Below are 27,855 nucleotides of genomic sequence, written 5' to 3'. Positions count from 1 at the left end.
GGCTGACATCAGCTGCAGGTCTTCTTTTGCGTTATGCTCCAGAGCCAGAGGGAGACGAATGAAAGCCATCTCTCCATCCTTTGCATTGTGGCCTGGGCTTACTCACACTCTCTTGCAGACAGCTTGACACAAACCCTCCAAAAAAAACCTTGACCTTAATGCAGAGCACCAAAAACATTCTCAAAGCTTAGGAAAGCCTACAGCTAGTAGAACGCCTCTACAGCTGTTTCTCTCTGGAAATTCACTGCTGAGAAACTGCAAGGAGGCCTTCCCAAAATAATGCATTTATTTAAAGTGGGTGGATGTCCCCAGGGACTGACAAAAGTCTCATAGTAAATTAAGATTTAAATTGCCATCCAAACAGATAGGTGATATGAGCTGAATTTAGCTGCATCTTTAAGTGATGGGCTGCTTTTGGAAATATGTCCGTTAGTCATTTAGATCAAGCCACAGCTGCTTTTAATTTAGCTCCAGGAAATAGCCAGCAATTACTACTGACATATATACTGCTGTCTGAAGTAAGACACACTGAATTGTGAGTTTTAGTAACAATAGGATAAATATTAACTGGCTGAACATTTTGCAATTGTCAAGCAGAGTCGAGTGATATGAGAGTTTGCTTAACAAAACAGTCCAGAGGAGTTGGCCATAGCCCTGGATGCCCTTTCAAGTGAAAGTCATGAGCTGAAACTGCTAACCACGTTGCACTGGAATCACATGAAGATGATGGTGCTAGGATAACCAAACCATTTGAGGATTTGACCTCTGGAGCAGACAGATGAATGTCTTTGGATTCACAATGAAGGCTTTTATCCACTATGCAAACAACTACCCGTTGGAAATGTTAGAGTCAGATAACTGCCAAATCTGATAGAGATTAAAGAGCTGATTCAGACATAGATACATGCAGGATCCTCTGTGTTCTGGCACAGTGTGAAATGATGGCCATGAAGCTCTGGATGTCCCTCAGGTGTTTCACCAACCTTTCAAGATGCGCACACTTTCCTGCTTGCTCTCACGGTGCTCAGACTCAGTCCCCAGAGGTTTCTGTTGCCTTTTTTCCTGTTTTCTATTACGTTTAACACATCAAAAGAAGATAGTTAACAGTATATAGCAAGGAGCGCCCACGTAATGAACGCTACAATCATTTCTGTACTGCTTGCTGCACCCACGGCCAGGCAGAACTTCCCCAAAAGCAGTGCTGATGGCCACACAGTGCACTTATTTGCACACGTTCACTTGTCCTTGCTGCGTAGCTTCCTTGCTGTGGCCTGAGCTCCTCTTTCAATACTGTGTGTGGCTGCATTTATTTTTTTATGCCAAATTAGAATGCTTTGAATTTGAATGAATGAGCGTCACGTTACAGGACACCATCTGATGTAGATAATCTAAATCAAAAGCAGTGCTAATCTTGCACTGAATCCATGTAAACACTCCTACTCACATCTCCCGAGTTAAGGAATGAGGCACTTTCCCTTCAGTCTGAGGTCTGACCGAAAAGACTGACACACCAAAGAGACGCTGGCAGAAACTGTAATTACAGACAAAGCCATCAAGAAACCAACCCTGTGTAAGAACCATCTCCAGCTTTAAGCAGTTGCTGCATTGTAATGATTGAGGAAAATGAGTGCAACATTTATCAGCATCACTAGGAGATGTTGTGTTTGTTTCACATCCTCACCACAAAGCACAGAGCTTGCAGGGGGCTCAGTGAGGCTATGGAGTATCACAGTAAAACGAATCTTGGCAAGCTCTCCACACTCAGGATATTTTTACTTAAACTTGAAACTCAGTTTTACCAATTTCCTGATGCAGGATAGGACACCTTTAGTCCACGTAAAAAGCACATTTTGTTAGCTACAAACTACCTAACATTTGGACACTGGTATAAAAACTGAAACACCTCAAGTATTTTTCTTCCTTTCGGTGAAGTGTATTTTGGAGATGATCCATCCGCTTTCCGGTAAACAGTGTACTTCACAAAATGAGCTGTTTCCTCCCTGTGATGCCGTGCCGTTTAAAGGAGATGTTCGTTTGCTTCCTGTAACTAATGCTCATGGAAGAATTTTCCATTGTGAGGCGGGTCAGGAGCCAGCAAGGCACTCTGCAGAGCAGTGCAGAACCCAAGCGGAGGAGCAGGGCAGGGCTGGGATACTGCACAGGTCTTCATACAGCAGCAGGCTCTGAGACCTGAAAGCAGAACCAAGCCATCCCAGGTGCTGATACATCAGGCAAACTCATTCCTGCTGCTCCACGTTCCCCAAAGTCCTCACAAGCTCTGCTTAGACTGTGGGCCATGTGCATGCCTAATCTTCTCCTGGGTTAGCTTGACATCAAGGAAAAATAGTCAAACCCTTTGCAGCTTCAGGAATGATGCTGCTAGTGTGGGAGGATTGCCAGTGCCAGAGGAAAGCATATGACCTTAACAGCGCTCAGCCACAGTGGGTCCAGCTGAGTTGGAGTGACAGCCAATCTAGTGTAACCCTTTTCTGACAGTTGATGGTACAAGGACGCCAAGGAAAGAGCAGGAGAGGAGGATGAGCACACCAGTACTGAAATCACAAGAAATTCAGTGAAGGGTTTTGTTATTCTCTTGGAGATGATGCAGAAAGACTGGACTATAGAATAAGGTCCACAGAGAAGGTACACTATCCACAAAGCTAGTCACATCCTCCATTTTCACCCTGCCTGTCTCCAACAGGTGCTATTAGGTCTGACAACAAATGCCCAGCAGACATCGAACAGTACGGTGCCAGAGCCCTTGGTGTTTGTGGGAGCATTTGGACAAAACTTGTGAAATGGGTTAAGGCTTTGAGCCAAACTGAGATATGAAGAAGAGTGACAAGTGGATACTATTATAAGAAAGTTTAGCAGCACCCAGAGATCTGACAGTACTCCTAAATTACAGACAGAATTTAACAATTATGGCTTTGCAGTGTAAAGCAAGAGACACCACACCTTGTCTGCAGAACACTTTCTTCTGTCCAGGATAACACTGCTGGTCTGCCTTTGCAGCTTTTCTTCCTCCATGAGCTGATTTCATCCAAGCCGTAGCCTCGCTGGGGTTGTGATGTGGTCAAACATAATGAAGAATAGCTACAGCAACCTCCCAGTGTAATCTTACTGGCATTTGAGTGAAGATCTTCATACCAGCTCAGCTAGTGGCTGGTGGCAATGCTAAAAACTTAAACAGATTTTAAAGACACTAGTGTGAAAAGGAGCTGGTAGGTAATTCTGCAAATTTTTAGGGAGATGAATAATGACTATAAAAGGCAGAATTGTCTTAAGAAACATGATGCAAATAAAGATAAACAGATAATAAAAAGTCAAGAAAGCAGCAGTTCTAAAAACTACTTTCATTCTGTTGTAGTTACTGCTGAACATCAAAGCTCTTTTCCAGCTTTGTTGTCTCAAACAGAGAGGTAAATAACATGTTGTGCTGTAGCCATTTGTTTTTTAGGACAAACATGGAATATTATATTTTCGTTTAAAGATCTAATCTTGAACTCTTATGAGGTATTACTCACAGGGAGAAAGCATGCATAGTAAGGACAGGCATATGCAATAAGTAAAGGAAATATATCTGAAGTGTTAGAAAAGACTTGCACAGCTACAAGAAAAAGAACCTAAATCTTGAAGCATTTTCTGAATGATTCTTAGAAACGCACTCACAAATGCAACCCAATAAGTGAGAAACCTGATTGTAGACTTGTGTAAAAATAAACCTAAAGTAAACATCACAAGGCTCTGAAAGATGTGTGCTTTTGGAATAATCCAGTGGTGATCACCACAAGAGCAGCAACACACTCAAAAGAAAATACTGAACCTATTGATTTCTGATTTAGGTGAAAATCAATCATCCTCACATCCACTACAGAATAAGTTTTATCACTGCTTTTGTTTAGACCATGGCTGCCCAGCTTATCTACGCTGCATTGCCCTCAGGAATACTTCGACAAAACTGTAGTGTTTACACAGGGCCTCTTGACATCGTCTTTGAACCCACAGAATCCAGCTGGATCTCTGTTGCCTGCAACGTTTGCCACACATAGTTTTACAGACTAACATCCACAAAAGCAACCTGCAGCTCTCTGCATCCCGCACTGCCCTCTCTGAGTTAAGGGCCCTGTCAGCTGGCATAACTTCAAAGAACTTCTAGGAAACCTTTATACCCACACGAGCTAATTACTACAGTCTGCATCCAACATGGATCCTTATGTATTATTATGTTGTCAAGGAAAAAACTGTGGCATCCCTAAAGATCTGAAGAAATTCTCAAACAAATCACTGTTCTATATACTGAGTTACACACCACAGTATTAAAACACTATGACATTTCAAAGTAAAAATAAGAAGAGTTTAAAAAAAGAAGACCACTACTAATCTAACAATTCATTACAACACATCAAAAGCAGCTTTAAATTTGATGCTGCTCCACTGTCCTCCCACACACCCACAAAGCACATGAAGCCCCTTTGCTGCCAGCCATTGTCCCACACCCCACCCATCAACATTTAATGCCCAAACTGAAATAGCCTTCCCTTGCCTCAGATAGAACAGCTACACTACACGAAAGTCACACTCTTTCCTATTTTAGCCTACATACCTCTAGAAGCAGCAGCAGGGAAAGCCGAGGGCCTCATCCAACTACAGCACTCACCAGCAATTGCCACATCTCTTGTGCTGCAGCTCTTCACCAAGCATGCCTCACACAGCACACTGCAAGGGACACATCTCTGTAAAACACATAAGCTCTGCAGCAGAGGTAGTAATGCATTGATTTCAGATATCACGCATCCAGATGGGGGAAGAAATAGGAAATCATTGTTCAGACTATTTGTAGACTTTGCATGCATGATATTGCACACTGCAACTTGTGCTGTCCTGCGGCCAATGCTTTGCTGAGGGGAACACAATGCCCCCTGTAGCTACTGATTTGCCCCCAGATAATTCTATTTGTGGGAGTTACTCTCTGCAGCACATGAGAACTAGCAGAGAGGGAAGACAAAATCTCTCCAGTTTATTCCCAGCATCAACCCTGACCATCCACAGTCAAGGACCAAAGCTGAGCTGGCAGCTTGATACACAGCTCCAGCCAACAGCTCTTCAAAGGGCTATTAAAAAATCTTACGCAAACAGAATTTTTTCAAAATATGGTAACTATCAAGTCAATCTAGCAAATGCATTAGGGTAGGATTGATGTTTTCTCACCAAAGCATAGACACCCATCTTTAGAAAATAACTTCTTAATCAGCTATTTGGCCATCCTTCAGTGGAGAGAAAAGGCACTGGGTGTTCAAACATCAAGTGCATTTCTGTAAGAAGCAGGACTTCTGCCTGCTTTGTATTTGTGTTCTCCTTTGTTTGTTTCAGGTCACACAGATCAGCATCGTCAGTGGATTATTTTCAACGCTGTCTAAAGATCATCCCTGGAGGGACACAGAAAAAGGATCCTCTGCAGCTGTCAGCAGCCATAACACAACCAATCTGCAGATACTACAACTTCCAGAATAAGCAGAGCACAGCACAGAGAAGAAGAATAGCAACTTGTTTCTTCCTAAAATCTGTTTATCAGAAACATACAAAAGTCTTGTTTCCTTGCATGTAAAAGGAAATCGGCAGCAGCAGCCAGATTATTTGCTCCAAAATGCTTGCTGAAAGTTACTAGTTAAGCCAAGAAATTCTTTTTCTTTCTTTGGGAAAGGTGACTGAAATTCAGGAATACGAGGGTTGTAAAGTGAAATTGTAATTTCTCACTAATGGTAAAGAGATTGCTGTTCTAGAGGGAAAACCCCTCTGGAAACACATGAGATTATTAAGGTTGGAAAGACCATTAAGATCACTCAGTCCAGCCATCAACCCATCCTTACCACATCACTCAGTGCCACATTTACCCTTTCCTTGTACACTTCCAGTGACTCCACCACTCCCTGGGCAGCCTGTGCCAATGCAGCACCACTCTATCTGGGAAGAAATTGATCCTGACATTCAACCTGAACCTACTCTGCCATAACTTAAAGCCATTCCCTCTTGTCCTAGAAGATGAGCTCTAGGAGAAATCAAAAACAAAAGCTACTTAACCTAGAGAATGTCAGTAAGACAAAATCATCAGCAATATTTTCAGTCCTTCCAGAATAACTCTTTGAACTTCTACACCAGCTGTGGTTACTTTTCCACTTCATTTTCCTCTGCCACTTCTCTAAGTTTCTCTCCTTCAAGAATACAGAATGCACACATGGCACCCAACAAATCCTTTCCACAGACCTGTTCTGACTTTTGCATGGTGATACAACTTATGGAAGGGGATCAACTACTGCGCCACACAAGAGCTGAACTATTCCCCAAACCTTCTCAATGGACAACGGCAGTATTTCTCTTGAGACAGTTGCAGCAGCTCCAGTTTTAACAGGAGGAAATAGAGATTTCATAAATTCAGTTTACATAAAATGACACAACAAACTGACGTCAAACAGGATTACCACCCTATCTTTGCTCCTTTGTAAACACTTTAACAAGTTACTTGTGCTAATAGTCCGAATTCATTTTTGAAATCAATGTTCATGGGAAATTTTGAAGCACTTGGGAATAATTCACAATGAAATTAATCTACTACAGGCCAAACCCTGAGTAGTAACACATGTTCAGAACATGGAGTGAAGAAGCTAACATTAACCTCCTAGTATTTGTAGGCATCAGCAGCACCAAGCCCCAGCTCAGCACATCAAATCAGACACTGCCAGCTGGGCAGACAGCAAGCAGCCTGACCAAAAGCAGACTCAGTGTAGCTGAGAGCTGAAGGCTTGAACACGAGTTGCGTTGTAGAGGCTGGAAAGAAAAATGCTGCAGATGACTGCTTATGGGGAGCTGGTAGCACAGCAGGTACACAAGTTTGCTTCTTCTTGTTCTTAGCTCACAAAGTTAAGGATATTTTGTTACTCACATTCAATGTGAGAATATTATAAACCTTGTCCAATCGCTTCCTACCCACCTGATGAATCATTCTTCTGTGCATCCAAATTTCACTCTAATTACAAAGAAATTGGAACAAGTTTCTTGTGTAAGAAACTTCCACTGCCACTGCACACACCGTCATTTCACAGAAACGGAGAAAATTATTTTCTGCTTTTAAAAATGAAGTGGAAAAAAAATCTACAGCCTCAGCCTAAAAGGAAACAATACCAAAATCACAAATATGCTGTGAGTCACAATGAGTCACGTGCCAGGGACTCCCCAGCATTTCTTTTATTAGACATTTGCATAAAGGCATACAAAAGGGACACTCCCTCTTTCACTCTGACAAATACCCACTGCTGATGGATGTCATATGAGCTGTGAGATGCAAACGGCCCTCAAAAGGCTGTGGGCCCATCTGCAAGTTATTTTCCCTGCAATGGAAGTGACTTACAGCAACAGTAGTTCTGCTGTGGAGAACAAATCACGCTGCAATCATGTCTTGATTCTGTGTTGTAATCCTTCAAAACAAAACACACAAAAGCCAACAACCTGGGAATTCCAGTGAAAATGCTTTAATTTCACCTGCACATGCTGGAGCAGGCTGGGACAGACAGGGCAGTGCTGTGCTGGGGGAACAAGTGCGCCAGGAGGTCTTCTTAATGCTCCAGCTGCATTCACATTGCAAATACAGTGCCAGAACCTAAGGAAAGTGCTGGACAATGGGACATTAATCTACATCCTGACATGCTGTAGCTGTCAAGCAAGAGCCTAGGAGGACAGTGAAAGCAACCAGAGGGAAAAGTTGCTCAAGGATGACTCGATGTTTTAAGACTTGCAAGTCTAAAGGGAACCTCACTGCTGAGCAGTTGCTGGCATGGGGAAGCAGAGGAGAAACCAACAAAGCCTGGGAATTACTAGCTACCAGGGCAAGGTAGAAAGTAAAAAAAAAAAAAAAAAAAAAAAAAAAAAGAAGCTGTCTGCAACAGAGCTCAGCCAGCCTAGTTTAAACTAAGACAAAGGTTTCCCAGGATATCCATTTAAACTGCTTTTTCTGCTGTGCTTCCAACCCTGTAGAAAGCCTACCCCACTGCATTGTACTAGTTCTTTATAAAGCAATTAATACTGCTCAGCTTGTCTGAAGACAGAGAAGAAGACCAGGTGCACCAAGCTTGGCCTTGTTAATTCAAACAGCAGCGAAGGCTCAGGAAAGACGACATCAGGTTAGCATTTTTCCATTTAATGGAAAGTTGTGCTGCCTTTAGAAGCCACGTGCATTTATCTTGCTTGTAGCCATATCAGGTTGCTACATGCCACGGAAGAACGAGGCAGAAGGCAACGTGATGCTAGGTGTCACGTTGTATTGCCATTCAGTGAAAGTTGACTTTGTTACAGGCAGAAGCAATTAGCTGGGAACAATGGGTTTGTACAGTAACTGCGGCTGGGTGGGAGTGCTGGGCTGGATCCAGCGGCGGCTGTGAAGGATGTCTGAGTAGAATAACGCTTGGCTAGTTAGGACAGGAACAGTAAATTGCCCTATCTGGTGCTTTTACCTCTCAAAATTGCCTCCAAATAATATGTCAACTCATTTCAGCTTTCTTCTTAAAAAGAGTTAAATTCCAAAGAGCCATAACGCCTTCCAGAACAAAGCAGCGATCAGAAGGCTAAAGAATACTCACAAGCACTAACATAACTGGATGCAAAGGCAACTACAGGAGCAGTAAACTCAAAATAGCACTGTTTTACAGGGCATGGTGCACCAGGGCTCACACTGCAGGCACCTCTCACACAAGCACAGCTGCTGAGATTACAGTAGAAACTTACTGCAGCAACATACAATCTTACTAAGTGCATAAATAATTACTCAGCTATTGAGGCCAATTCCCATCACCTGTGCTGAACACCAGGCTGTCCATATGAACTAGAGTCTATCCTACCTGCACAGGCAGCACAGAGCAGCTGAGCTATGCCTGCACTTACAGCTGCCAGGTTGACGACTGCTGACTTATAAGAACACTGGTCTTTTTCATCTTTTGCCTGCTCAGACATGTTGGAAGTGACTTGCTGTATTTCATGCAGCTTCAGATGAGGCTGTAACAGCAAAGAAAGGAGCTTTCGTAATGTCTGGTAAAGACTGCTCTCGGCTCAGTGCAACTCTCCTGATTTGACATATTATCCAAAAAGATCCCTCACAATGGTGAAATCAGAGATTAACTATGATTTCCATTTCTTCTCTTTTCTAAGGAGCCTCATGTGAGTTCATCCCACAGTGACAGTCCCTGTACTTACAAACCACCGCCTCAGATTTTGTCATCATCTACAGAGCAGATTCAGTGTGACAGTGAGGGAGGCACAGCTAGCGCATCTTTACCGAAAGGGAAACCAAGACAGTCACCAGGCCTTTTCCCCAAGGCCTGTGACCACTTTGGTGGGGAGAATGTGTTAGCTACTTACTTTTCAGGGACTATGGGTGGGATTTGAGCTCATTTGGCAGCCAAGACCTACCAGTTCTGGACCACCCTCCCTCTCCACCATTTTGCCCCAAAGCCTGCCCCTGCCCTGCAGATGTTGCCTTGCACCAAGCAGAACAACCCAGGTCAATGCCAGTGTTTGTCCCCACTGGGTACCAGGCCTGGACGGGCCCTGCTGCAGAAAAAAGACTTTTCTTTGTGGGAACACAATGCTTGCTTTGAAGCATAGATCAAATACAAGCCATGATTGTTTCTACTAAGTGCAAAACCTCAGTGCGGTGACAGGAAATGAGATATTCAAGCACAGATTTCAAAACTCATTTTGAATACAGAACACTTCCACAGCTTTCCAGCTGCAACCAGGTCTTTTTGAGCTCCTGTAGCCCATCGCAGCTCCTGTTCCCAACGAGCGCAGGAACAACCTGGACAGGAGTGCATCACCTGTTTGCAAGGAGCAGACTTACCAGCTCCAGATGGCCAGCTGTTCCTCACCTAGATCCCCTGGGGCTTATATTGGTTGAGAGGGGCTGATCCTTGCCTGCAGCGTGCAGAGTGGGCTGTCAGCTGACAACCAGCTTTCTGAGGGCAGCTCTCACATCCAAGCACAGAGGTCACGTTGGGAATGGAAAGCCATGTGAGAGGAGCTGAGGCCAGTTCACACCAGCTAAGCTTTGGACCTTGGAAGCACTTTAAGAAAGCTGTGTTTTCTGCTAGCTTAAAAGTGGGGGGCACTTCAGTGGCTACTTAGCTGTATTTGCCTGGATCACAAACAGTAATCCTGTGCTCCCCCATGGCACTTCATCCAAAGCAAAACAATCCAAAATGACTTTACGAAGGCTCTGCTATCACAATTCCTTTAATCTCAAGCTTCAAAATACCAAACTGTATAAAGCATTTCTGTGTAAAACCATCAGCAACACAAGAACTTATTTCTGACGTGAAGACCTTCTGAAGCTACAGGAATTACATCAGTTAACTAAAAAGCTTGCTGGCCATGTTTGCATGAAATAGAAATAAAAACAAAAATTAAATTGTAGCAAAAAGAATGAGAATGCATTCAGGGAAAGACTTCTGAACTGGTAGAGAGGAAAGCCCAATTTAGCACTAAAAGTAGTGGTAATGCAACAAGGAAATTCTTGGAGAGATTCTTGGAGAGATTCTCCAGTTATGCCAATGGGCATTGGAAAGGAATCACAGAGACAGATTCCTACAGGAGCAAAGCAAACCAACTGTTGAGTATCTCATGTAAATTGATCCTGTGGGCACAAACAGAGCTACCAAATGCAAAGCATTTGCAAAAATGCAAGCTAGGGCTCTGGAAGGCCCAAAGGCTGTCTACAACCCACCCAAGGCCTACTGAACATGCTGCACAGCAGTCGCCATCCTGCGTTCACAAACAGGATCTTGGCAGCTCCTCCTGCTAAGGGAGGAGGTCTTTCCTTTAATCAGCCCCTCCACAGCCCTTCCCAGGGTTCAGGTTCCCAAGCACTGAACAGAAATTAAAACACAGACAAACTGCCATTTCTCCAATTAAGCAGAACAAAAAAACTCCTTCAGTGGGATATGATCTGTGGATTAAAGGGTTTTTTTTTCCCTTGAACTCAACAGAACCCAAAAAATCTTTTCCGGTGGCTTATCACAACTTAGCTGACCCCGATCCTTAAAAGACTGCTGTATCTCAATACACCAAGGAAGGTCTTTGTCAGGGACTTTCCAAAAGCCCTCAGCAAACAGAGTACAGTACGGGCCTCCGAATTTCGCAGAATGCCTGAGATGTCAGTGAGAACTGGTGTGCTGGATGTCAGGAGCAGAACAAGCCTAGGCATTGTTTCACTTTGAAATCTTCTGCCAGTCATCTGGAAACTCATCACATTGTTCCAGAAGCATGGAAAAGAGGACTTCAAATGGAGGATGCTGCTCCTCATATCACACCTTTATGCAGTCTTGGAGAACTGGCAGCAGATCTCTTGGGTAAGCTGGAACAGATCAGTGAAACAGAAGTGGCAGAAAACAACTGATAAAATCCCTCCTGACTTTCAGCTGCTTCTTCACAAATGACAGTTCTTTCACCCTCTGAGACATGCATGAAGATGAGACTAGAATGTGCATAGTCCAAGGGATTAACCACAGGATGCCATGAATTTGTTGGGAGAAAGCAGAGCATGCCTGCAGTAACAAAGGACGTGAGGATACTGGTATTAAACACTGTCACAAGTTTCCCTGCTCATTTTTGTATACTCATCTTAGTTCTGAATCGTGGCCCTCTCAAACAAAAAAGAACACAGGGGAACGATCTTAGCAGTTTCACAAAGGAGACCACACTCGTGAAAATACTGGAAAATGTGGACTGGCAAATGAATGTTTGCATTATATTCAGCTAAAGAGCAGCACACAATGTCTGCACATTAACTTACTGCAATGGAGATACACCCTGCTAACCAAAGATTAGCTGCTGCCTGGAGCTTGAGCTCTCTGAAAACATATCCAGGCTTCCTCACGTAAGTAGAGCATAATACACAACTGCTTACTAGCACTCACAGAGTTAACCTCTGTGCACTGCCCTCTTGAACAGGACTGGTTTCAAGATGTATTTGTTTAAACAAGTTAACAGAAATGTCAGAGGCCATTTCACCAACTGCCTATGACGACAGCCTTCTTCCTTCTCTATCAGCAGAGAACAATTACACACATGGAGACAGGAGTTTACTAATGTTGAGTCAGAGTTGGAACATTTGTCCAGAAAATACATGCAAAGGAAAGAAAGATGAGGCAGACTGCTGCATTCTGCCTCCCCATTCTTCCTCTCCCACCCTCAAATAATGTTGGCTAAGCAGAGAATGTCAACCCAATTCTGGCTTGAAAAGATCCATGGAAGAATTTGCCACATCAACAGCCTCATCTGTTCCCAGAACTCACACATGAGTATTGAGAGTAAAATTGAAGTCTGGATGAAGGCTAGCAAGAACTAATAACTGCTGGTTATATCAGTGCAGGGGAACAACTTCCCAGGAGCATCAGGAAACAGCAAGCCCTTCTGAGGATGGGCTTGTGCACAAAGCACAGGAGGTCTTGGATCTCCTCCAGGGTTAGGAGCTCTGAACTTTCTATGACAGGATAGCAAATCACACTGGCATTTCCTTCAAACCGTAGCAGTGACCACAGGGGACTTGGGTGGCTGCAGTAATTCCTCTTCTTAAAGGGCTTAGGTCAAGGCCACCAACTCAGCCAGCCGAGTGTTGGGCACAGTAGGGGCCTTCACATAAATCAATCTGACCTGACTGTAGAAGTCATCCCTTCAATGTTTAATGACACGTACTCAGTAATAGTAGTGCAGAAACAGGAACTTACCAGCACCAAAACCAACCAAGAGCTGCACAACTTCAAGCTCTCTCCCTCATACATCTCTCCTCATTCTCTAACCAGAGGGAACTTCTGCAAAACCATCCTACTCTCGAGATAACTGGCACATTTCCTCCCCAAAGGGTCCTGCTGCAGATGGATCCAGGCCTTGGCCAAGCTTGGTGTGCTCTGGCCTCCTGCCTTCCTGGTAGGGTAGTGTGCAGAGGATGCATTCATCCAACTCACACACTTCATTTGGGCTCTGACATTGTGCTAGAATGTCAGTGTGAGAAAACATCTCCTCTCTTACCACTTCACTCTCCCTGAGGACCCACTCTGCTTCTGAAACTGATCTCATCTGCCCCAGTGGGAGGTCACACTGATGAGGCAGTTAATGCTTGTGAGGTGCTTTGAAGATGAGAAGTGCCATTGACAATCATACCATGGGCAGTCATACCAATGGGCTTCAAGGCAGGTGATGGTTTCACCACAGTCTCTTACCATTTTGCCTCAGCCACCAACACCTGCAACACATGGCCTGTCTTGTCTTAAGGCTTAATTATTGGCCAGTAATGGCTGGTCAGTCATGCACTGAGAATTTCAGCGGGAAAGCCAGCTGCTGCAGGCAGAGGGACATGTATTGGACACTGCCATTGTGCACCAGAGCTACCAGAGCTGCCACCGGGAGCCAAGTGAGGCTGAAGAACAGCAGAGCCCTCTGCCTTCCGAATACATGGAATAGCAAGACATAGTTTTGCATTTCCTCGGTAACCTGGGAAACCCATTAAAACATTTTTCTTCTCCCTGCCAGTGCAAAACTGTTGCTTATTGGTGTTTTATATAGCTAAGCCCTCTTTTCTATATGTTTTCTTTCAACTTCCTCTCCTAAAAATATCTCAGCTGCTATTCTTTATGTATAGCACATACTCCAAAGGAAGCAAGCTGCTCGTCAAGCTAATAAACAGGTACATCTGTTATCATATATTTACTGAAATGGGCTAGGAAGCTTTTTTTAAGACCTGTGATACTACCCAATTCCCTGAGACACTGAGCTGCTTTTCCCCAGCTTGAGCACTGGCATCACACTGAATTAAGTGACAGGACAAGCAAGGAGAAATTTATTAACAAATGAATTCCTGCTATTACAGACCACTTCCACTGAGGTTTTTAAAGGTTCACAGCAGGGTAAGACATCCCTTTCTTTCCCAAGAGTACAACTCAAGGCTTGATTTCCATGATTACTAAGCTCTTATCACAGATCCCATTAACTGTGCCAAAAGCTGCAAGCGCTCGTCTCCCCCAAGATAGAGCAGTTTGATGTACAGAGAGGGATTAAACACCCCAGCTCTACTGCAGTCTCAGGGTGCATCAATTAAGTGTCTTCACCTGATGTGAGGGCAAAGTGTGAATCTCATCTGAGAGGAGATGGTTACACACTGTGCCAGTGGACCTTCTGCATACAGAAGTAGCAATGGGTGAACCCTGCCAAGAAAGTTTTGCCTTCATCTCTTGTCCCTGTGCAGGTAAGAAGGGCTGCCAGGGAGATGAGCACAGGAAGCCTGTGGCATTTTGGGATGTGCCTGCTCACAGCCTCAGCCTGAACAACCAAGCAGAAGACTGAGGCAGCAAACTGGAGTGATTTATGGAGGGCTGGACCTCTTGAAGCTCTACAGTAGCAGCAACTTCAGTCCAGAATTTAAAAGGTGAGAGGCAGATTTGATAGTCATCTGCCCTCAGTAGAAAATGCTTTAGAGAGCATTCATTCTTCAAAGAAATTCTCCTGCTTCACGTTACAGTTCCTCTTTCTTATCTAAATGCAGTATTAGGCAGACAGCTATTGATTCTCCCCAGGGATTTAATTATTTGCAAGAAATCACAGTCTGCTGCAGCTGGCAGACAGTTCTGGGTGAGGCCTGCTGGTATCAGACTCTGGGCTGTCTTATGGCTTGACACAAGAAGGAAAGTGCGTGAAAGTCAGCCTAATTGCTCATGATCAGATAAATGGAGTCTTTGGGCATAGAGCAGAAAGCTCTTCAATGAAGAGGAGCAGTGTTTTTTTCTGTTGTTGTGGTTAGGGTTTATGTAAACTATTAAGTTAAAACCAAAGCGTAAAGAACTTACTCAATCTCTGTTTTTTTTACTAGATTCTTACAGATGGCTGTGGGAGGCCTATTTGAGGAAGGCTTTTTCAACAATCCACCTGGAAAAAGAAATGGAGAGGGTTTTGTTTGGGTATAATCCAGTCCCACCACATGATGCTGACTGATCCATGATAACAGTTCAGAGATCAGCAAGTGTTTGAGGAGTGCAGCCACCCATTTGGAACAGCAGGGAGCCACGGGAGAGGGGTCTGAAACAGAGGCCAAAGGAAAAAAAATGCAGGTGGTCAGATGTGAGCCATGAAGTTAGGCAATGCTTGTGCCAAATATGATTTACTATAGATAAATGACCCTGTGTGCACTGGGATGGTAAAGATCCTCTAAACACATTGCTCATAGAGGCTGGGTTCATATTTACACAGTGGTGAAACAATTTCTGCTCTTCTTTGTCCCAGTTAGTTCCTCGAATGTAGAACTTCGAAAGAAGCACTCAACAGGCTGAGGACAACAATAGCAAACTTGGCAAATCCTGAATCCTGTGCATTACACAAGTGGGGACAAAGCCTGCAGCTGTCTGAAGTTACGTACTGGGGCCAGTCAACCTATTGCTAGCAACCAGGTAACAGCCTGAGAATCAAAAGGTACTGACACCTGGGAAAGAAAGGAGGGATATTCAGAAAAAAAGCAAAGCAAGGTCTCTTTTGGGGAACCAGAGCAAGTAGACTTGTCACTGCTAGAGTACTTGTCTTCGTGGCTGAGAGCTTATGCATATTCAGACACTGTTCACAGCACACTCTGTCCACTTCTTCCACAACAGCATTACTACATTGCTTGCAACAACGGAAAGCTATTTTCATTCCTTGAGTTCCTATTGTCCTTTAACAGTAACAGCTGAGAAGCAACAGCAGGACAATGACAAATTCGCAGAGAATCAATTCCTGGCTGTTTATGGGGCCCAGACACTGACTACACAGGAAGTTTCAGCAGTGCAGCTTCAATTGCTGTAAATAATCAGAAGTCAAAAGCACCGCAGCCCAGACCTGTTGGCTGTCAGATGTTTCAGAACCTCGTGCTAAGGATAGAACTGACCCTAAATGCACCCCACGTGCTGCCTGCACAGAGCACAACTACACGTGGACGACCTCGGTAGGTTTGTATCAGCACTGGCTATGTGGAGGATAAACAATACCTGCTTGTTCAACTGGCTGCTGGGCCACAGAAACTGCATTTCAGAGCTAACTACGAAGAAAGAGGAATTCAAGAGGCAAAGCTGCTCCTGTCTAACCAACACAGACTAAGTGACACCAAGGAGATAACACAGGCTCAAATTACCAGACAGGAAAGAGGATGGATAAAGAGTCCCTGCGCATACGCTGGCTTCCCCCTCGGAAAATACAACACACATCCTTTTGCACGACTCCCTCCTGACTGCTTTGGATGCAGAGCTTCCCAACACGCAAGCAGAAAGGCCCGCACAGCCCAGGGCAGAACATATCTCCATTCCTAACCTCCTGGAGAGGTGATCACATCCAACACAAAGCTCAAAATCCTTTTTAAGGCTTTCACATACCAAGAACTTCTTGGTCAAAGGAGCAGCATGTTAAGCTTGAAGTTTTTCCCACAGAAACTGTGGATCAGGGATTTGTGATACTTTGATTTATACAGAAAGCCAAAGGACCTTTCTCAATTCTTACAAACCCTTCCCACTTTATTACTGACATTGGAGCAGCATCTCCCAGGGGAAACAGAGTCAGCAGCTCACCAAGCTTTGCTCCCACAAAGGGCAAGAGAAATTCAAATCAAAGAGATTAATTTTCTACAAAGAGTGACATTTCTGTCTGAATACAGAGTACCAAATACATTAAATGCTTTGGAAGATGGTGAAGTAAATTGGCATGGAAATCTGTAGGTTGAAATATAACAAAATCATGGTTTTTTGTCCAAATCCTCAAAGCCTTGTGCACTACTCTATTTTCTAACATAATGAAAAATAAATACAGGGAAGCAAACAAAGAACTGATGGCAAAAGCTGGTCAAAAGAGATCTGCAACAAAGCATATGATCAGCCTGTATGAATGCTGCACTAATTACTGCCATGGCCTGCATATAGAAGCTCTTTAAACCCAATTGCTGCTGCAATGATTGGCCACTGCATAACCAAAGCATCATTTCCAAAGGGATCACCCTGTACTGCTTTTTCCTTTCCCTGCTAGCTTTTTAATTGCTGTAACTCTGGTCCCTAGAGAACTATCAGTAATACCCCTAAGGTAATGACCTAGCTAAACAAGGCTGTATTTATAGTGCTATTATTTCCCCCGGTAGTACATTGCAGTGCACAGAGAAAGCAAGTGGATCCCTTGAGGATTATATCCAAACATATCTACTACTAAAAAAAATGATAATCATCGGAGTGAGTTAATTTTAGCTTTACCTAGGTCTTTCAGGGACACACAGTGGGCCTTAGCCTGGGAAACCAGAGAAGCAACTCAACATGACCTTCTCATTTTCAAGCCAGTTTCCCCTTGCTATTGCTGGGTTAAATTACCAGTGATTAACCTATTTGGTATGGCATTTTAGTGTCACTGCTTTCTGCAGAATGAATGTCAGTACTCACAGTCCTTGTTAGATGCTGCATTTTCTGCAGAAGTGATGGTGGAGAATGTATTACATTTCACCTTATTTTTATGCCATGCAAGACCATTTTCTGTGACAATGAAATGCCTGGCCCTGTCCAAATTGACATCATTCCAGAGAGGTAACTCCTTTATCTCTAATACAGATAGAGTCCATTCTCATGTCAGAGAGATGTTCATTTACTAAAAAAGATGATGAAAATCCTCATCTCGTGGTTGGACTGGACAATCTTGGAGGTCTTTTCCAGCTTTGGTGATTCTATGATCTTGGAAGTAAACTGCAACTGTGGATAACAACATACCTTCTGGATCGTGAATACTGACTTCAGCTGTCTACAACGATGCGTGCCTCCATGCTTCACACCTCATCCTTTAAGCTTGAGTCTTGCAAACAGCTGTCTTCTCAGGCACACTCTCCCAACAGATATCCACACTACCGTGCTTGGAACCTCTGCCTAGAGCAGCACTGAGATTTGTGGGAACACAGCCCAGGTTTCCAGCACTGTTCCTCCTGGAACTGTCCTTCCTCAAACAGCCCCAGGGGCAGATGCTATTTTAACCCATCACTGCACATCAGTTGTTGGCACAGCACACCTCTCCATTTCATTCATCAGATGCTTTTTTCCAAGCATTTGATTTTGGGCCGCCTTCAGTATTGACTGAGCTGCACATAAAGGCTGTGGAAGAAGCCAGCAGAGCTGGATGAGAACTGCTCCTATGATTGCTCCCCTAGCTGCTGTGTTCAGAGAGGGAGAAGTAGCACTGCATGGTGAGACAGAACTGCGATGCAAATGCAAAAAGTTCAACAGCAGCTCCAAAATATTTACGTGAGGGGGTAAAACTCCATCTCCAGCCCCGATGGGATTTTGTGGTGCCTTTTTAAGGTTGTTACCTGCCATTCACCAGCCTCAAGAATAGACTGCTATCAGAGCTGGGCTTTTACAGCAGTTTTCCCAAAAACAGTAGGACCAGCACTGCTGACCTGAAGATGTGGTTTCCTAACAACAAACCAACCCTAACAATTAAATTGAATTCTTGCTCTGGGACAGATATTTAAATACTGCTTTAGTGGCAGGAGGAAAGATCAGGAAGGATCTTGGTCAGCTACTAAACAAAGCAATATTTAAACAGTCTCATATCTGTCTCCCCATTCAGTACTACAGAGCTTCAACAAGGCTCTGGGGGAAAAAAATGGAACTATATCACTTGGATTTGGCCACTGCAGGCAATTTGCCTTAGCAGAATATGTAAATATGTGATGGAACCTTTGCCAAACACACACTGCCTCTCCCCCTGTCCTCTCCTCTCCCTGGCTTCAGGGTGGAGACAGATTCCTCAAACACACTTGCAAGGCCAGCGATAATCTCTAATGCTTTTCAAGACTATGAGATGCCAGGAATGATAGATTTCACAGATGAAGGAGTTTAGTACAAGAACAAGTCTTTCTCCTTTTAAGAGGATTTTTTTTTTTCTTTTTTTAAATCTCTGATTATTTCAATAATCCCATTTATATGCTGTGGCCTCACAGGAAGATCTATTGATAAAGCGGCACAAGGGAAAGCCTAGGACACTGGAAAGGGAATAATTTTTGTCTGAAAGTTTTGCTATTAAAGAAAACATGGCATTGAATTACCTTAAGTCACATTTTGTTAGAGTGAAATCATGGAAGTACACCCACACTGGTTCTGTCCTTCACCCCACGGCTTCCCACAGAACAGTCACGGAGGCAGTGGCAGTACTGACTGGGCTGAGGTTCAGGTTCTCTGCTGAGCAAGCCAGAAAGATATCACCAGGCAGGCAGTGAAGCAAAGCCCTCTCTCCATATCCAGAGAGCCAACACTGAGCCCAGCAGCAAGGCCTCAGCAGCTGCTGTGCCCCTCCGCAGCCCTAGGGAGGTATGAGGCAGCTGGGAGGACCTGGGGCTAAGTGGTACACAACAGCCAGGAATGGTCAAACACATTAGGTGATAAGAAACTGCAACAGCCACTGAATAATGTATGGGATAAACTATTTCTGAAGCATTTCATCAGCTCTACTGGCTATCCTTGCTTTTGCTGAATCAACAGCCCCCAGCAAAGCATATGCTCAAGAGAAAACAAGCAGCACTGTGACAGGTTAGGAGAGACATTTACTAAATTAAAGGCATGGCCCACTTGCTCCTCTGAGCCATAATACAGTGCATACATGGAAAGCCACACAGCTAAACGCATCTCTCTCTGAAGTGGCTGTCTGTGCATACACAATCTGCCCCTTTCAAGGTTTTTCCATTAACGTACCCATGTGTAAAGCTATAAATCAAAATGAAAGAGAACACTGCAGGCCAGCAGAAAGTAAAAGGGAAAGAAATTACATTATAGGATGTTTTGCAAAAGGTGGTGATTAGCTATTATCAGTTAAAAGAGCAGACATGGAGATTCAGAACCTTAGTGGCCCACAGCAGAGGGCTAAACAGGTTAGGGGAAAACAATGCTTTCACCCGGTCCTGAAAACAGAAACATGACAGAAAAAAAAAAAAAAAAGATTAAAACCATTGCTGAATTCACAATGATATGCAGAATTTACAGCAAGCAGAAATGAGGAGACAATAGCATCAACTTCCTTTGCAGTGTCAGAGGACACGACGCCTGGCAGTGCAGTGCAGCAGCAACCAAAGCCTCCTGGCAGGAGGAAGGCCCTCACAGGTGCACGATAACCTCTGGGGGCCATCCAAAGAGCTGATGTGACACACAAGGCTGCCCAAACCAACACAGGAAAGGGATTAATGTGAACGATTCCTGCACTTCACTAAGTAGTTCCTGAGATGCGTTGTGAGGAAATTATCAGGTTTTCACTACAAATATTCCCCACAGACATCACTCACCACTACAAAAACTTAAATCCTTCCTCACCGCCACATTGTTCTAAATGGCAACTGCTGTTTTACAGGCGTGGTGGGTTTTCAGAAATAGAAAGAAAGCCTGCCAAGAGGAGTTGTTGCTGAAGAGAAGGCGATTTGATCAATACTGCGATGACCAGACTCCTTCTGCTAGCAGATGAGCACCCATGGCCCACAAGGTCCCACAGTTATGCCATCCTCCTGGGAAAACCACCTGCTGGATCCCCTTGGTAGGCCAGGCAGAGAGATCACTGCCCAAATAGTTTGCATTCCAGCACACACTGGGCTCTGCAGCTCAAAACTTGAATTCCCTTCACATTTGGGGCTAATGATGCACGAGCTGGGTGCAGCTGGTAGCCAGGAGAAGGCAATCTCACTTCATGCCCTCAGTCATGCTGTGATGCCAGCGGGGCTGACAGCAGCACAGCCCGTTTTTGGCACGGTGAATCAGCCCATCAGGCTGTCAGAGCTGGTGCCAGCACACAGGGAAACTGCCAGCTGCCATTCGGTGCAGGAGCAGCCCCTATCTGGCAACATTATGTTTTACACTGCTCAGCACCGCTATTAAATACAGGAGCCATTTGAAAGCACTACAACAAGGTTACACGTAACAGGTTTAACCAAAGCTTTGTATTTTCCTGCTATGGAAACCAGTCATAAGAACCAAAAAGCTGTCCAAAGCAGGAATTTCATGTGCTACTCTCTCCTAATCTGCCCTGTTCCCTTCTGAAGCCCTAAAACTGATGAATGACGACACGGACCAGTTGCAACCAGCTCAAAGCAGTAATCTCAGCTTTCTACATTAGCACTCTGCTAATATGTATTATCAGGGGTCACACCAAAGCACAGAGGTGTTTCCCCTGCCACCTCCAAATGACCTCATTAAATGCCAATTGCTCCATCCTCACCAAACAAGTTCCCCATGAACAGGAAAACAACAGAGCAGTTAAGCTGTAAAGCCTTAGGACAGGTTTGGTTTTTTTTCCCAGGAGCAGTAATAAACCATCTTGCTCCAAACAAATAGGCAACAGAATGAGAAAGGCACCACAATATCTAGAAAAACTCTCAAAAAATAGCCATAAACTTGCAGCTTGTCCTTAACTCCTAAGAGCAAAAAAATACACAGACAATACACAACAAAAGGTAAACTGAGACTCAAAACCTTCAGAAAATTGGACAGCTAAGCAGCACAATCATCACAGATTAAAATCTGCCAGGAAAGCCAACATCAAGTTAATTCTATTTCAGAGCATGGAGGAGGCCAAGAGAACCTCTTAAGACTTCACAGCTGTAGCAATTGGACAAACCAATACGATGGGAAAGGCATCAGAACAGAGATGCGATGACAGAAGGACCAGCATGAGAGAAAGGTGCTACAAAGCAAAGGAAGAAGACTGCTCACCTGTATCAGAAGATTCCAAGTTCGCAGGGGGAAGCTTCACTAAGGAAGGATGTCCAGCAAAAAGATCCTTCCCTGGGGCAGTCAGCCCTTAAATGAGGTCTAAGAGAGGTGCAGCCAGGCTCCACCCCCGCTGGTCACACAGCTGAATTGCCTTCACCTGTGCTCCCAGAGCTTCCAGCTCCTTTCCACAGGTGCTCAATCAGTGGGTCAGGCCGTGACTCAACAGTTCCTTTTTTTCTGTGAACCTAAAGTCACTGGTATTTCGTGATGAGCACCAAGAACCAGAGCACTCAGAACTGTGTACTGCACAGTTTTGTTACCTTAACAAATATTTTCCTGCTTTTTAAACACTTAAGTAAATTCTTTATAGGGTTTGTAAGCTATGCTCCCATCAAGGCCCTCCAGCTGGTCTTCCTTTGTCACCACAGGAACCTCTGAGTTTTCCCTGCCACACAAGGCAAACCCCGTTGCTATCAACGGACTCCACTCAGCCACAGAATAAAATTGCATCCTGCTCCATCCCTGGAGGTGTTCAAGGCCAGGATGGATGGGGCCCTGTCCAGCCTGATCTGGTGGATGGGAATCTCGTCCATGGCAGGGCGCTGGAACTGGATGTTTTTAATATCCTTTCCAACACAAGCCATTCTGTGATTCTTTGACTCTATATAAAACACCTGAGAGACTGTAACTTTGGTAACATCCAAACATTTTTTGTGTGTAGAGCAGAATGTAGCATTGCAGGATCAGAAGTGCACCACCAACACTGAGCCATTCAGACGGAGCAATCGATGAATGACGATGTACATATGGCAGCCCTGCACCAGGCAGCCCCATGCAGGAGCAGAGTGCTGCACCAGATCACCCCACATCCCAGTGAGTGCAGAGATCACAGAATTGAGTTGGAAGGGGCCTTTAAAGGTCATCTAGGCCAAATTCCCTGCAGTGAACAGGGACCCATACAGCTCTCTCAGGTGCTCAGAGCCCCATTCAGCCTGACCCCCAGGAATGGGGCATCCACACCTCTGGGCAACCTGTGCCAGTGCCTCACTGCCCTTATCATGAAAAAACCCTTTTTCAATATATGCAATCTAAATCTCCCCTGATGCACAGCTTGGCTGAATTGCTGGGGTACAGGGGCACAGAACCTCTTTGTGTGCAAATACATGAGAAGGATCACGTATTTTATTTGTTGAATTCAAATAACTTTTCAGTCTAAATTGCACTGTTGTGTGTTCTAAACATTTTTCTGTTTATTTTAAAGTCGTCTTTGTTACTGGTCACAACATACATGTATTTATATGGTCTTAAAAGTACCACCTGGAATCGCGTCCCAAGAAACATTCTCCTGGTAGACTACCTGTGTACTGCTGAATGAGGATGAGTTTCAGAAAGACAGCACATCTGTTGGTGGGTTATTTTTTGTTTGTTTCGTTTTTGTTTGTTTGTTTGCTTTTTATTTAAAATGTGAGCCCACTCTCCATTAATTACATTTCCAAAGAGCAAAATGCATCTCTCAAACTCAGCTGCATCAAACCCCCCATGCGCAAGGCCAACACAGAACATATGCTACAGGTGCCTTTGCCTTTGTGCAGTTATGCCCCAGGTCTGCCCTAAAGGAGGAAGCTTCCTGCAGATGGGCAGTGGTTGGAAGCACTGCAGCTCTCAGGGAAGCCCCTCTGGCTAGATTAAACATCTGCAAAGAGCTCTGCCATTTCTCAGCTTTCAAAACAACACATTTTCGTCATCTATTCCCATACAGCCAAGATCTTGTTTTCAGAGCACCCAAGTCCATGCCACAGGGTGGACACGTGAACTTAGAGCCACATACTGCCAAGACATGATGGCATCTAGTACTGAGAAGATATCAGAAGAAATATCCAAAGTTAATGTACATGTACACAGAATTCAACTAATTACTGCAGAGCTTCAGCATTTCTCAGATCTCCTTGAAATTTAAAACTCTCCCACTTCTTCAAACACATATGTAAGCTGCTGAAAGATCCATCTAAAAGCCAGACCCCTTCTGAATCAAAAGTTGTTCGAGTGCCAATTTACCTAGAGTCCCTAATAACATCTGAAATCCATATTTCCTTTTGAAATCTTACAATCACAGGCTTAAAAAATAATGCCTCTTTGCTTCTCAAATTCAGGAATCCCAGAGAGGTACTCTGAGAGAGATTGTGACTCCCTGCCTATTTGCATCCAGCGGTGAGAATATTTCAGGTTTTGATATTTCCATAGTTGAGCTCTGAGCATGGAATGCGTTTAAACTTCTCCCCAAGATCTCCAATCCAAACATGACATCTTGGTTTGCTAACTGTTCTGAAAAGTCCGAACACTCATCTTGCAACGCAAGCCAACCCACCTGCACACCCTGGACGATGTTCTGTAACAACAAAACACATTTGGGTAGGAAAGTCTGAAGAGATTTAATAGGACACTGTGGAAGAAATGCCCCCACTGTCAAAAAAGAGGAGATGAGGGATACAGGAAGGCTCAGAAGTTTGCAAAACATGCCTCATTTGTTGACTTAAAGTTACCTGGGAATTCTGTCTTTCACAGCTGATGGACGTGTTTCGGCTCCAGGCTACTTTCACACAGTACTACACACAGAAACATGAACTATCCCTTGCACCTGGCTCAGCAGCTCTTAACCTCTTCCAATGTCAGTTCTGAACAGGTCTCCCACACACCTGCCTTTCACAACAGGCCAGCTTTTCTTAGTTATGCTGCATGGGTCACTCGCAAAGAGGTTCAAAGAGAAAATCAGGTTTAAAACCACCGTTACATAAATCTGAGGTTTAAAAATACAGGAGCAAAGGTAGTAAATAACTAAGAAAAATTGTGGTGCCGAGGTCCACAATCATCAAATGATAAAATGGCTCAAGCCTTCAAACTAGCCGTGCTGCATTCATAGATTCAGCTTTCCCCAGCCTCTAGCAATGTCATGCTATGGAAAGATTAGATCCTAAGGCAGGCAAACACACATATGGTGCTGCCTGCTAAATGCTAGCAGCTACTCCAGAGTCAGCGTTTGGGAAAAGTATGAGAGCCAGTATAATCCTATTTAGTTCTGAGAGATCAAACGGGGTTGGTAAGAGGGTAACATATCCACAGATTAGTGAAATGTTCTCAATTTTAGCATGGTCACTTTGAGATCATGTTCAGAAAGCACTTTCATTTAGAGATATACAGTTTTTGACCATATCCCAGACAGATTAGAATTATATGAAGTTCTGAATGTCACATTTAAAACCAGGAAATGGTACTCATAAAACACCATTCCCTTCTATCTATCCATCATACAAATTGACTGGCCTATTGATACGGGAAGCTGGCTCTCCCACAGCCATATGCTGTATAAACAGAGGGAATACACCATTTTTCTTAGCAGTCAAACTCTCATTAATATCCTCCATTTTTTCCAAACAAGATCAGAAGGAACAAAATGGTTAAAGATATTATAAAATGCCAATTGTTTAAGCAAACAAGCCCATCCTGGTATTGTCTACGATTAATTCTTAGAGAATGTGAGATGATGCAGTGACCCAAGTGTCTCACAGCTCAGCGGATAGCTGCCTGCCTCACTGAACACACAATTAAAGCTGTTGACAGTTCTAAGGAACTTCCCAGAATTTGCTGTTAACAAATAGCTGAGACATAAAACTACCAAGTCTTTCCTCTTAGTCCCTTGTGCTCTGCCACTGCCTTGGAAACAGCAGGATGATTCAGGTCACAGCAGAGAAGCCTTCACTCAAGGCAACTACAGATGAGTGGCTTCCAAAAGAAAAAGCTGTCCAACCACAGGACTGAGCTGTCTGCTTGCAGCACCTACCCACATCACCAAAGGGCAAGAAGGAGCCCTGCTGAAGGATAGGAATGAGCCTTCCACCACTGCCTACTCCAGAAGCATGAAATCACTGCCAGTGGAGATCTGGGGGAACATTAAATGGTTACAGCACACACATTCCTTGTGATCAACCAGAGAAGCATCGTAAGTAACCAAAATAGATTTCAGATGCTACTTATGTGATCAGAACACAGGCAGGCAGAGCTGCAGAAAATTCACTCAGCCAACATCAGGCAGCTCCTGCTATCCCTGAACATTCCCCTATCCGGTATAATTGAGTACACTTAAACACAGACACAAATAGTTTAATATCCAAACAAACATCTGTATTTACAGCAGTACCCCATCTAACACGTACACAGAGTAAGAGCAGCCAGATCGAGACAGCTGGTTGTCAACATAAAAATCTATTCAGTGTTTATCCCACTGCCCATGACTAAGCATGACTGTAAGAGAAAAAAAGTACTCTTGTGTTCTGATGAAGATATAACCCCATCTTGGGATACTTTGACTCAGTGAGTAGCAATGTCTGAAGAGTACTGTGGTCAACTGAATTTCCCCTTCCTAAACTAAAGGTTAAATAAGCTGGGAGAAGCAGACAGGGAGACATAAAACACTTTTTATAAAACTGCATTCCTCGCTCTGGAGCACAACGGACAGCACTCAGAAGCTGCTGATGCAGTATCTGTATTGCAGGTTGCTGGCTCATTCTGTACCTTCTCAGAAAAGTTTCAGTGTGGAGCTGAAATTAACAGTGCCTGTGAGCAGGCATGTCATGGAACCGCACACTTTGCTGGGTGCTGAAATTAGGACCAGTTTGTCGTGATAACTTCAGAGGACAATAATAAATTCCCCTATTTTCTATTGAATACACTTGTCTGTCTTTTCCTTCCAAGCGTGCTTTATTTGCACATCCCACTTAAAACCTCATTTTCTCAGGGAATCTGATCCCCCCCTCTTATCTGAAACAAATAAATCTCCTGTTTCTATAGCAATGCCTGATCACATAGTGACAGGTCAAGGCTTCAGTTAGCATTCTACTAGACAACACATCTCTTCTAGCCTTTTACAAACATCTATAAATACTCACCAGTGTCTATAACATGCTTGATGTCACCCTCATTAGATGAATAGACAGATTTTGTTCCTTACGACATCCTTCATATCCTTGACTGAGTTCTTAAGAGTTCACTGGGCTAAGGATCCCATGTGTTTATTCTGGAAGCTATTTCATCTCTGCAATACTTTACCTTAGACTGACGATCCTCACCATAAGCCCGAACACTTTTGAAAGTGTCTATCCTGCTTGTAAATCATAAGGAAGGTTCAGTAAAATGGCTTAAGACTTCCAAGAAGAAAAAAAGGAACATTAGCTACATCACAAGAAAATTCACAGAACTGTTGGGTAGAAAAACAGACAAACACTTTTAGTCAGTAAGCTAACACTCTGCTATTTCTGTCCTTGCTATTTAAGCCTCTTCTTTCACCATCAGTTGTGAAGCTGTAACTTATCGCCAATACTTTTCAAAATGATTGCAGGTATTCTGCATGTTTTCTCCAAGGGAAAAATGTTCTCATTTCCTTCCCCAAGCAACAGACAGAAAAAAAAAATATGGAGTGCCAAGACAGGAAATTCAATCTAATCTGACACATAACAAGTAGAAATGAGGGTATGGAGAAAGGATAACAACTCAAGTTGTGTTGATGTTAACGTGAAATATTTATCTATCTACAGACAGATACATGTCAGACTCTGGATTACGTGTTTCCCTCAAACCAACATCTATTAACATGCTTGCAAGAAAGAAGAAAACCTCTAACATTGTAAACTGCTGGTGGTTGAGTTTTTTCCAGTTACTTCTGTGAGGGGAAAAAAAAGAAAGAAAAAACAACCCACCATGTTTTAGCCACGACACTTTGGCTTGATCCTTCCTTATCTGCTGTGGGAAGCAATCCTCCCTTCACAAACAGTACAGTCTGAGTAGCAGTTTATTTTAAGCTGAAAAACAAGACTGGAAGATGACAAGCTCACACAGTTTAAATACAGTTACCTTATTCCATACTTGTAAACAAAACTTGATGCTGCTGGCATTACATACAACCAGCACCAGCACTGGACTTACAGCAATAGTAGGTTGCACATCTCACAATACAGCCCTCAGCCAACCAAGCAGGACAACTTCCCAAACCTGAGCACTGTGTACAAGTGTCTGGAACACCCAAACAAAAGATGCT

At 43.8% G+C, this 27,855-nt stretch overlaps 1 long non-coding RNA gene across 2 annotated transcripts; it reads right to left on the bottom strand.

The window, feature by feature from the left end:
- Positions 1 to 159: 159 nt before the first annotated feature.
- LOC125698494 (uncharacterized) lies at positions 160 to 21,832 on the bottom strand. Of its 2 annotated transcripts, XR_007379205.1 has the most exons (4): positions 21,771 to 21,832; positions 4,607 to 4,736; positions 2,959 to 3,184; positions 160 to 2,552 (listed from the first exon to the last, which is right to left on the bottom strand). It is a non-coding gene; the product is annotated as an uncharacterized LOC125698494 (long non-coding RNA). The 2 variants fall into 2 exon arrangements; XR_007379204.1 differs by having other exon boundaries at positions 160 to 3,184.
- Between the last annotated feature and the right edge of the window lie 6,023 nt (positions 21,833 to 27,855).

Source organism: Lagopus muta, chromosome 10, assembly GCF_023343835.1.
Source record: "Lagopus muta isolate bLagMut1 chromosome 10, bLagMut1 primary, whole genome shotgun sequence".
NCBI classification, from domain to species: domain Eukaryota; kingdom Metazoa; phylum Chordata; class Aves; order Galliformes; family Phasianidae; genus Lagopus; species Lagopus muta.
This window is presented reverse-complemented; position numbering and strand designations above follow the sequence as displayed.